Source organism: Hydractinia symbiolongicarpus, chromosome 14 (genome assembly GCF_029227915.1).
Source record: "Hydractinia symbiolongicarpus strain clone_291-10 chromosome 14, HSymV2.1, whole genome shotgun sequence".
Classification (NCBI taxonomy): domain Eukaryota; kingdom Metazoa; phylum Cnidaria; class Hydrozoa; order Anthoathecata; family Hydractiniidae; genus Hydractinia; species Hydractinia symbiolongicarpus.
The window spans coordinates 5,215,370-5,225,948 of NC_079888.1; the positions used below are offsets into that span (position 1 = coordinate 5,215,370).

General features: G+C 31.4%; 1 long non-coding RNA gene across 1 annotated transcript; it reads right to left on the minus strand.

Moving 5' to 3' along the window:
* Positions 1 to 6,629: 6,629 nt before the first annotated feature.
* LOC130625554 (uncharacterized) lies at positions 6,630 to 7,414 on the minus strand. The gene is made up of 2 exons (XR_008981731.1): positions 6,973 to 7,414; positions 6,630 to 6,810 (listed from the first exon to the last, which is right to left on the minus strand). It is a non-coding gene; the product is annotated as an uncharacterized LOC130625554 (long non-coding RNA).
* Between the last annotated feature and the right edge of the window lie 3,165 nt (positions 7,415 to 10,579).

Here is a 10,579-nt window from a genome sequence, read left to right on the forward strand (position 1 = left end):
ATATATTCACCGTATTTAAGAATTTCTAATCATTCAAATATTGATGTGGCATCCCGATGCAGATATTACCTATGAAAAAAGTATTATAATAGAAAAACCCGAAATGATAAGAGTCGATCAACATAGTGAAGTTAAGAAGTAGATCAAAATCTTCCCAAGGTTTCTTTAAAACAAATTATCTTTGTTGCTTCTGTAGAGAACATCCCACCAAATTGGTCGTATTTTATGAAATATGGATTTAGCGCATGGATTTAGTTTGTTGAACATTTCTGTCAGATAAAAAAAGAATCTGTTACCGGGTTGTCTAATTTTTAATACCCTAAAACGCAAAGTACCCAAACGTTATAGAATAGGTTTATCAATGATGGGTGATACACTTCTACCTTAGAGGCATCGCCTAAAGTTCGAACATTTGAAATATATTTCCATTTTTTTCCCATACACACGTTGTACGCCAGGTATTAATATAGGTAATAAATTAAATCTTGAGATTCTTTTTTTGATCGCTTGACCATTTTCTCTTAATTGCTTAGCACTTAAAGAAATATAGGAGAAAATTAAAACAAAAATAATTTATTTGCCAAATTTTCAGGATTATCTTTTCAATTTGATTAGTTTTTGTGACAGGGAAGGTGGGTTTTTTTAATGTACAATGAAGTCGAAGAAGTTTTCCCTCTTTTCTGACCTAATTTCTGACCTAATAATTCTATGCAATCTGTTGCCTCACATCAATGCCTAATGACTTTGACGCTAACTGACAACTTGGAATCCTTTTATCAATTCAATCATTGAAAAATCAAAGTGATTACCAATCTTGAATAGAACACTTATCAATTTTATGATGTCAATTTGGTTTCTACAAAGGAAAACCACATGAGAGCAAATTTGAAGAAAATACCCCTAAGCCGGTGCAATTTACTCTGCTCAGAGTAAAAGTTAGTAATGTTACTATGATTTTCCACATCTTGCATGATAATACAACGAGAAAGTAATTGTAATAATGTGCATGATTTTGGAGAATAATGTACTATTAAAGTGATTGTTCTTTGTTTGCAACAGTTTGCAACTTCTCCAGCTGTTATGATTTGCAAGAAAACTAAACTTCATGCTTTTATACTCTAACTACGGATGTGAAGTGTTTCTTGTTGTCATTCCAACGATGTCTACTAAAATTAAGCATGACGTGGAAAATTTAAAGATGCTGCTTAGAAAACATTTGGATATGGCAAGGAAAAGTAATTGTAGAAAATGCAAAGTGTATCTGTTTCATTGTGTTTTAAGTGTTGGAAGAATTTACCAATATACATAACTCAGCCATTGATTGGATAATTTGGAAGTTTGTTCAATTTTAAATTTGCATTACAGTTTAATTCTTGTTTTGTCAAAAGGTGAAAGACCTAGATAAATTTCAAGGTTTTAAAATATAAATTTGTGACAGGATGTTAATTGTATAAAAAAAAGAAAATTCATTTTTTTAATTTCTGTTTGATATGGAATGCAAACTAAAAATAGAATTTGTACCCTCTAATTTTTAAAATGGTATATTTGGGTTAATAATTCGAAACAGAGCGAATTTAAAATAATTTAACCCTTCACAAAAATCTAAAACTAATTTATAGTGCAAGGAATGGTGACAATATTCTTGCTGGTACTGCAACAGTGTTTTCACATTTGGAGTTGAAATATTGTAAGTGTATTGAAAGTGCGATTTTAAGCAAACATAATACATTCATATGCCGACATCTTTTTGTGAAGTAAGCGTGATTCTAACGTTTTGTTTGTTCATGTTATTTTAATTTGGAGATTTTACGAAGTATTAAATTTTGCAACATCAACCTTTTAGAGAAACTGTAAAGGGGTCACCTTATTGTCATTTTTCAAAGTAATGTCGGTAGGATGGATACGTTGCAGAAAATTTTAAAATTATTTCTTTTAAAGGTTTAAAGGTTAAATATTATCCCTTCAGGCTTAATCTATGCGCTGAATCATTTCTTTTCTAAACAATAATCTTTTAGAAAGAATTGCTAGCTCATTTCCTAAGACAAAGAAAGATGCCTTCCCAAATTATGATATAGCTAAAAAAATGCAGCGATAACGTAAATCCTAAGAAAGAATATTACTTTAATGGCGGACAGAATGTGCTCTTCCTGATATTCAGTAGAACATTGTAGAAGGTCGTGGAAAGGGCATTTCGTTTTTCGCTCTTGGAACATGAATATTTTTAGAACAAAGATAAAAGTATTAGTTTTCGTATGAAATCAAAATGTTGTTTTCTGTGAATAGTTGCAAGTAGCAGGTAGCATATCATGAGCTTTTAAAAAAACAAAAACAAATCAAGCCTTAAGATGAAGCCTGAACTATTCCCCAAATTATACGTTCATTGTTACATGAAACGTTGTTACATTGCTGTTTCTTCATTTTGTTCTATATGCAAATTGATGTTAAGATGATATGTGTTTTAGGAAATCTTGAATTCCACTATTGTAAATCCAGGCGTTCATTGATCAACAACAATCAATTCAAAAAAAAAATAGAAGGATGACAGTTTTGTTTTCAAAATTATTCTTTAATATAAAATGTAATAGCCCTTTTGCAAACTTAAAGATGGATAATCACCCAGTTTTCCCTATTCTTGAATGTTTGTGATAACTAAGCCATATTCTCATTGGGACTCTTTTTAAGAGATTTTCATGACCTAAAGAATTATAGCGACTGATGTGTCAGAGATGTAGTTAGTATTTACCAAGAACCACTTCAATGTTGTTTAAATTAACTTTATGTTTTTATCAAAGACACTGAATGAATGCGCAAATGCCAAGCAACTTTTTAAACTCCTTCTTCTAATTTTTCCATGCTGCCTTATCAGATGAGCATAGAAAGTCTTGCGTTAGGCAATAAAGGAAAGCTGAATTTTCCTTAGTGAAAAAGCTATCAATGAAATATTATGAGGTAATTCAGTTAAACAAAATGTCTAGCTTCAGTGGTGGTGAAAGAACAAGTTAAGAAAAAAAATTACTTTTCTTTCTTTAATTGGACAAGTGCATTTTAAATTAAAATACTCATTAGAAGTTCCACATTGAATACAAAAATGATCGTTTTCATCTTAGCAAATACAATGCCAAATAAAAAGGCGACACCCAGCGTTGCAATTGATACAGGAACAAAAAACTTCAACTACGTCTGATTAAGATAAAAGCCATAAGGTCAAGCAATTGTAAATGACAGAACTTTCCCACGCATCAAACACAATCGAGCGGATACATTTTGCGTCTTTTACAATTACTTTTCCTTGCCATAGACAAATATTTAAAAAACGGCACATTTTTGATTGTTCCGTCACCCTTAATTTTTGCAGACATCATTTAAATGACAACAAGAAACACTTCACATCCGCAGATAGAGTATAAAAACGAGACATTTTAGATTCTTATCAAAACAGAACAGGTAGGGCAGTATCAAAATATCACAAGTAAAGAAAAATAACTTTGATAGCGCAGTATTCTTCACAATGGTGCACATTATTACAATTACTTTTCTCGTTGTTTTATCAATGCAAGGTGTTGAAAGTTTGGCAAGCGGGTTGTTTCTTAAACCCAAAGAGCCACAAAAGTCGGGGGTAAGTAAATAACAGAAAACGTTTAGATAAAATACAGTTCGTAACGTACATCTTTAAAATATAATAATAACACTTTACCTGTAATTTTATTATCTCTTGTTTAGCGTGAGATAGTCATTGAATTGTGCAAATCAAATCCTGCTTTCTGTAACAAGTTATTGGGTAAAGAAATGTTTAAGAAAGAACAGGAAGAAAAGGACGAACTTCAAAAAGTTTTTGGTAGTTTGGAAGTGAGAGAGTTGGATGACTTTGGTTCTGCGTATGCACGAAAACTGCGAGAACAACATCTTTCTGTTTTTCATGGCTAAACATGGTAATCATTTGCCTAATCTAGTGTTTAAATAGACATATTGTTAAAATTGTAAGCTTTATAGTTTATCAAAATGCAACATCATTGTTTATGTCAAGTCATTTATATTTTTCAGTAATTTAGTTTCCCTTTATATCCCTTAGTACAAAAGTACCACTTGGGCTACCTTATTTCAAGATATTAACTCGCAATGCGAAAATTATTTAGCGGGTAGGATTTTGGAGCAGTCGAATAACTTTGCTGTTGGCGGAAGCAGATTTTAAATTATACAAAAGAAACGCAATGTTTGGATAAGAATTTAGTTCATATGTTTGATTTTGTCGTATCTGCAGCTTTCGGTGTACCTGCCGCTTGAAGTCCGTTCAATGTGACATTGTTTTTCTCGATTGTATGATTTTTAAATACTGAAACACTTTTTACAACATTTTAACCTTTATTACTATCAGTGTGTGTAATTTCGAAGCTATGTTTATTATAGTACCATGCTATCATGATCGTACACAATTTTCAGAACAGCGTTTGAATATGTACACCATGAAAGTAGTCCTAAGCAACAATTTCTTAAAATAATCTTTTTACACGTTGACGAGACCGTGCTGATGATATTTCATTTCCATTTGTGTGCATTTTTTCTTTCCATTCTTTCTATAAAACCAATACAACAACTTACAGTGCATGCTTGTCAGCACTTTCTAAAGTTTACAAAAGTTTAAACTCTTCTGAAAAATACACTACATTCCGCAAAGTATTATAATTTTCAAAGAATTTTTTTCATTACAAGTATAATATACAATATGAAGTGTCCCAGTCAGCTTATGCTCCCTACCCTTTTCTAAAAACATCTAAAATATATTTAGACAAGGTAACAAAGTTTGATTTAGGAGGGTAAATTCACTTGCCAAGTTCACAACAGGCTTAAAATTTATAGCATTGTAAAAGCTGTTTACCTAACTTATTTATCTGCGAAATCAACACCTCTGCCGTATAAACCCTGCACAAAATCCTCGACTTGATGGTCGGGAAAATACCTTTGTGTCATATTTTTTTGCAAGGGGGGGGGAGGGGTGTTCCTAAACTAAGTACTTTTTCAAGACCTATGAAGACTGCCACCAGTGTTCTTGTATTTGTATTGTTCTCATTTAATCTCAATCAACAAATTCCTCAAATTCATGGAATTTTTTTTATAGGCTAGTAATTTACCCTAAAGGATACACAAAACGTCTATTACCCATGTTGAGAGTAATATTTCCGAAACTGTGAAATAAAGGGATGTAGAAGCATTTATTTTTTGAAAGCGAGATAAATTTGTTATCGAATAGTGATATTTTGGCCAAAAAATAATAAACTGGAAAGACTTAATAAATAATTAAACACCTTTTCGAGTTGCCAACTCTAAAAAGGTGCAGACATTTAAAGCTTAAGGTTTAAAAATCGCACTAGTCAAATTCACTTGAAGTAGCTTTTCGTGCTTTTCTCCGTTGTACGTTTTTTACCTTTACAATGTGATGAAATGTTAACAATTTTTTTTTAAGCGAACATAGAGAGCTCAGTATAATATAATTTTCTATTCACAAAAACCTAAAAGATGCAGGTGTATCAAGGAAAAATTGTTTTTAGATGTCGACATGTAAACAAATCAAATTTATTAAAAAAAACTGAGGAGGAAACGTTTTGTTTTATATTTTCTTTTTCTATTTGAAACAAGTATTCTATTATGAGTTTTCTGATGATATAAAAAGCCAAAAATTGATAAACATAAAAATTTGGGTGTTTAATGTATCCTTACGGTATAATTGGTTTTGGTGATCATTTTTCACAAAAATGTCCTGCGTTTTAATTTTTTTAAATATGCAGAATGTATTACAATAAATTCAGTCTTAAATCACAACCCATAAAATCACCAATAATTAAAGGCCCTTTTTCGTGTCTTTTAACTCAGTAATACAGATCAAAAGAACAAGAATTTACAACTGTTTTTATACCTTCTGGCACTTCAATACAAATTTGCCTTTCTTTAAAGGTTATGACTTTGTTTTAAAAAAGAAAAGAAATCGTAATATAGAAGTGTAAACAATAAATCTGGTGTGATTAAAAGTTCTAAAGAACACTATTTTTTAGAATTCTCATATTTCATTATATACACTTTCTTGTCAAAACTTAGTCCAAAAGAGTGAAACAGTTTTAGTAGCAGTTCCACTGTAATGTCCACGAAAAAACAGAAAATTATTAGTGGGAAGACAAGTCCTACTAAAACTATAAAAAAGGGTATTGAAGTATTCAGGGCATGTCAAAAAGGTCACTTAGTGTGTTCTGATTGAAAAAAAAATACTTCTTCATTACAATATATTTATTCACATGTAGCAATGTGTGCAAACATCAAATCATTCATCATTATAACAACTGGTTACAAATTTAATGAATTATTTTCATAAGCATTACTATATATGTATAAAACACTAATAACTGTGATGCATTTCTTTATTTCGTGCTGAAACAGAAATAACAAGTAAAAAAAATAGAAACAAAGTAAAAAATGGAGATTTCATGGATTTCTATAATACAAAGTTTAGGGCTTTCTTTGAAGCTTTATCAGAATTAACTTTAAAAAATCCTCTAATTTAATGCTACGTCCTGTGCAGAAGTTAACAAATTAATTAAAAAGAGTTTTGTCAGCTATCTTTAACTCTTTCTCGTATTTCCATATTTTCGTTGTCATGCATCCTCTCATACTCTTTATTATCTTTTACAACATCATCTTCTCCTACTTCTTTCACAGGGCTTTCATCTCGAAAAGGACATGATGATGCAGCAGCACCTGTTGTCACGGCCTTTGCACTTTGCCTTGAAAACAGACTGCTAATTTTTCTGGCCACATAGGAACCAGCTATAAAAAAAATTAAAAAAAAAATTATAAATACCCACATCACACTCCTAAGAAGCTAGCTATATGCCATGTCTGATATATTAGCACAGCTAGCTAGAAGGTGCTGCGAAACAAAAAAAACCCCAGAAAATAGGTCGTGAAAATGTGTGTACAGAATCATACCGTCTATTATTAATCATACCATCTTGCAGTCCCACAGTAAAATACTTAATTATAGTTGAATTAAGGTAGCTGATAACAAGCTTCTACTATTCAAACAGGAGAGAAAAACTTTGTACCGCACACAAACTGCTTTTTTTTATAATTGTTTAGACAGGGGTTATCAAGGTTATACTTGCTGTGGTCACACTCACTAGATGCCCACCCAGGGCTTAGGTAAGAGAGACTAAAATAAAAACATAATGGTTGATCATGATGTCGTCCTCCGTGTTGGTTTGGTAGCACGTTGTTTTGTTGATCTTTCTTCACTTCTTTGGGTGTATTGCGTTGCTTGGTCGAATTGAACTTTATCACATAAATATAACGTTTAAAGTATTTTGGAAACTATATACCTGTTCTTAATTAGGCTCTCTGTGAAAATTGTCTAGCTAGCATGTATCGCGCAAGTGCCTTAAATCGTAAAACTGTCAGAGCAGGGACAACTTTAAACCTGCTTAGTTTGTGATGTTGCTTAGAGTGAGATGGTTTGAATTGCCTAAAAATGTCATTTAATATGGTTGGGCGATGAAAAAATAATAAAAAAGAAGTTTGTAAATGATTTTTGAGAGTATTTTCTCATTCTTGCGGTCGGATATATACGCGTCATAACACTGGTTAAACCACAGGGGCCAGTATTATTCAGGTTAAGCAGCCATTATGAAGTGGTGTACTTATGCCGTAATCATAATATTTTTGTGGTGAAATCTTCATAAATACAATACTGGATTTTTCAAGTAATTCTTTTTTTTAGTCAAATCATTAATATGTTTTAGATACTGCTTAATTTTTGCCATTTCGTGACATTTTAACGCCATTTTGCTTGTAAATTCTGTTTAATTAAGGTTGCCACTGTGAAGGTTTTACCATTAAAAGTCCACTTTGTACCCCCATCGGAGAGCAACGAAGGAGAACATTCCGACCGCAAGAATAGACCAATTCACACTTCCCTTTATAACAGGTTCACACTTTCCTCACAGGTTCACACTTCCCTTAGTCAACACAGCATTTGAGAAAAAAGCCTTCCCGTTTTTTGAGCTGCAAAGTGTGGAATAATCTGCAAGAGCAAGTGAACTGTAGCCTGCTTTCGTTTGAAACTTTAATCTCTAATGTATTTAGCAAATTCTAATGGAGATCACTTTTTAAATTTTGCTTTTAATACTTTTTCTTTTCAATTCTTACAGATTATAAAATACATTACTATGTTTAATTTAGCTGCAGCAGTCTAAGGTTCATCATTTTATGTTTCTTTTGTTCTAGTGCCCTCCACAATGCACTAACTGTAGGTTTTTGTGATTTTCTGGACTAGCCACTTTTAATATTTATTATTATTATTTTTCATATTGCGTGATGATCTAAACAAATTGCTCGAACAACAACCTGGCAACTCCATTGCCAAATAGTTTTATGGTTTTAACTATATGTCAACTTGCCAGTGGATGGACGGGTATTAATGCAGGGTTCGAGCAAAAACTGAATAAGCAAAAACGTCCCAGTTGCATAATTTAGTCTCATGATTTTTTTTTGACCAATGTGTTTTGCCACCCCTGCAATGTTTGGGTTGTCTGTTCTATAAAATTTACAAATTTTAGTACCAGTAAAATTGGTATAATATAGTATATAGATCCTGGACCTAAACACATTTTTATATTCTAAATTCTAAATTATTCTAAATGAATTAAACGTTTTAATTTACTGAGAATCAGGATTTTTTTCGAAGACAGCTTTGCCTCTCTTTTGCTTCACTTGTTAAGTTGCTCCATTGTTCTTAAACAGTTACTCGGTTTCTTATGGAGAAAATATTTTGTTTTTCAAAATTTCCCTTTTTATCCATTAAAATTAGCTGGCATAGTTTTTTAAATTTTCTTTAAAGTCTCATTTTTGGCACTCACCCTTATTTGAAGTTAGTAAAAAATATGCAATTAACCTGGCCATACACTTTAATAAATAGAAAAGTGTGTGATGAACATTAACTATCATAATTAGTGGCGATAAGGCAAAGATATACATACAATTTTCTTTTTACTGTATGGTTTGCCTCTGATTTATTGATTTCCGAAAGTGATTTAGCAAACTCAGCCTCAGTGCTCATAAAAGGCAAAGATGTCTGTTCACATACGACCAAAAACAATTATTTTGCTACTGCCTGACTCCGGATCAGGAATAAATAATCAAGTTAACACTAAAATATAGCTACTAAAAAAAAACCAAGAATGTTAAGAAATATCATTGTTTCCAGTTAGTAAATTTCAGATCTTCTCAGGATAGTTGTAACTCATCCTGAACTTCGAAATAAAGACAAGAAATGCATGTGTTAATTTCAAGGGTGATTTAAGGGTGATTACGCGCATTTAAGGCATGTCATAGCCATAAGGTGGTTCTAGTAAACAGAGAAAGTTTGTGAGAAAAGTGAAATCACGTAATTTAGATGTTCATGTAATATGAACAGTATATGCTACATATACAAAATAAAGTGCATACATACAGATAAATAAGCTTTGAAAAAAAAACATGTTAAAACACAAGTTCACTATTTATTTTCGTTTTATCCTAAAGATGAATAAAATAAGACCAGTTAATTAGTAATTACACAAAAAGTATGAAAAATGTTTAGTTATTAACTAACTTTGTGTGACGTTGTAATGTTGCTGTGTATGAGGTCTGCAACTGCAAAGTATAGCTACCTTATTCCAGGAAGTTACCAAGGCACAAAATGATTATGAAATTTAACATGAAGAAAATTAACGCGAATGCCTAAACTAAGATAAAAAAAGAATTTGACATGATTTAGCTAAATCGACTTTCAAAGATCAATCAAACGTGAATTAGAAAATGTGTTTGATTTTTATTTTATAATGTTTTCTTGATAAAAACATTTGCACCTTTGTATTTCAATTACTGAAAAATATTTTAAAACTTTAATTACAGGTTTTATATTAACTAGTATATAACTTTTTTAAAGTCCTGGATAATTCTTTAATAATTTTCTTAGTAATATCCCCCCCACCCAGAACAAATATATGGCTTACACCAATTATTAATGTACCTATACTTTTCTATAACACCTTCAAAACTATAATTGTGTGTTTTTGATTCTGGAAATTAAAAATAGCAAAATTTATTGTGATTTTGTAAATTTTTATGCGTTTTTCCGAGTTGATGCACAAAGACAATTAGGAAAACATTGTCAAGTGTTGTTTGAGTGCTACTTATAAATTTTTTAAAGTAGAGAATTTTAAAGGTCAGACTGACATATATTTGTCAATATTTTAGCAGTTGTGTTATTCTAAACATGGCAAGAAGTTTAAAATCCAAGCGTCGGAAGAAAAATAAGCAAGCCATGAGAGAAAGGTTAAAGCCTAAATATGATGCTCAGATGGCATCAATTGTGAAAATAATGCAAGCTGAAACTGATGAGCTTATGGAAACTGCTGGGGACCTTTCTGGTGAAGTTGAAATCAGAGATCCTGACCAAATGGATGAGGAAAAAGAGGTTGAAATGGACAATTCATCAAAGCAAGAACCAAAGAAAATAAAAATACCTCATGTCGATGTTAATAAAATAGCCAAGTTT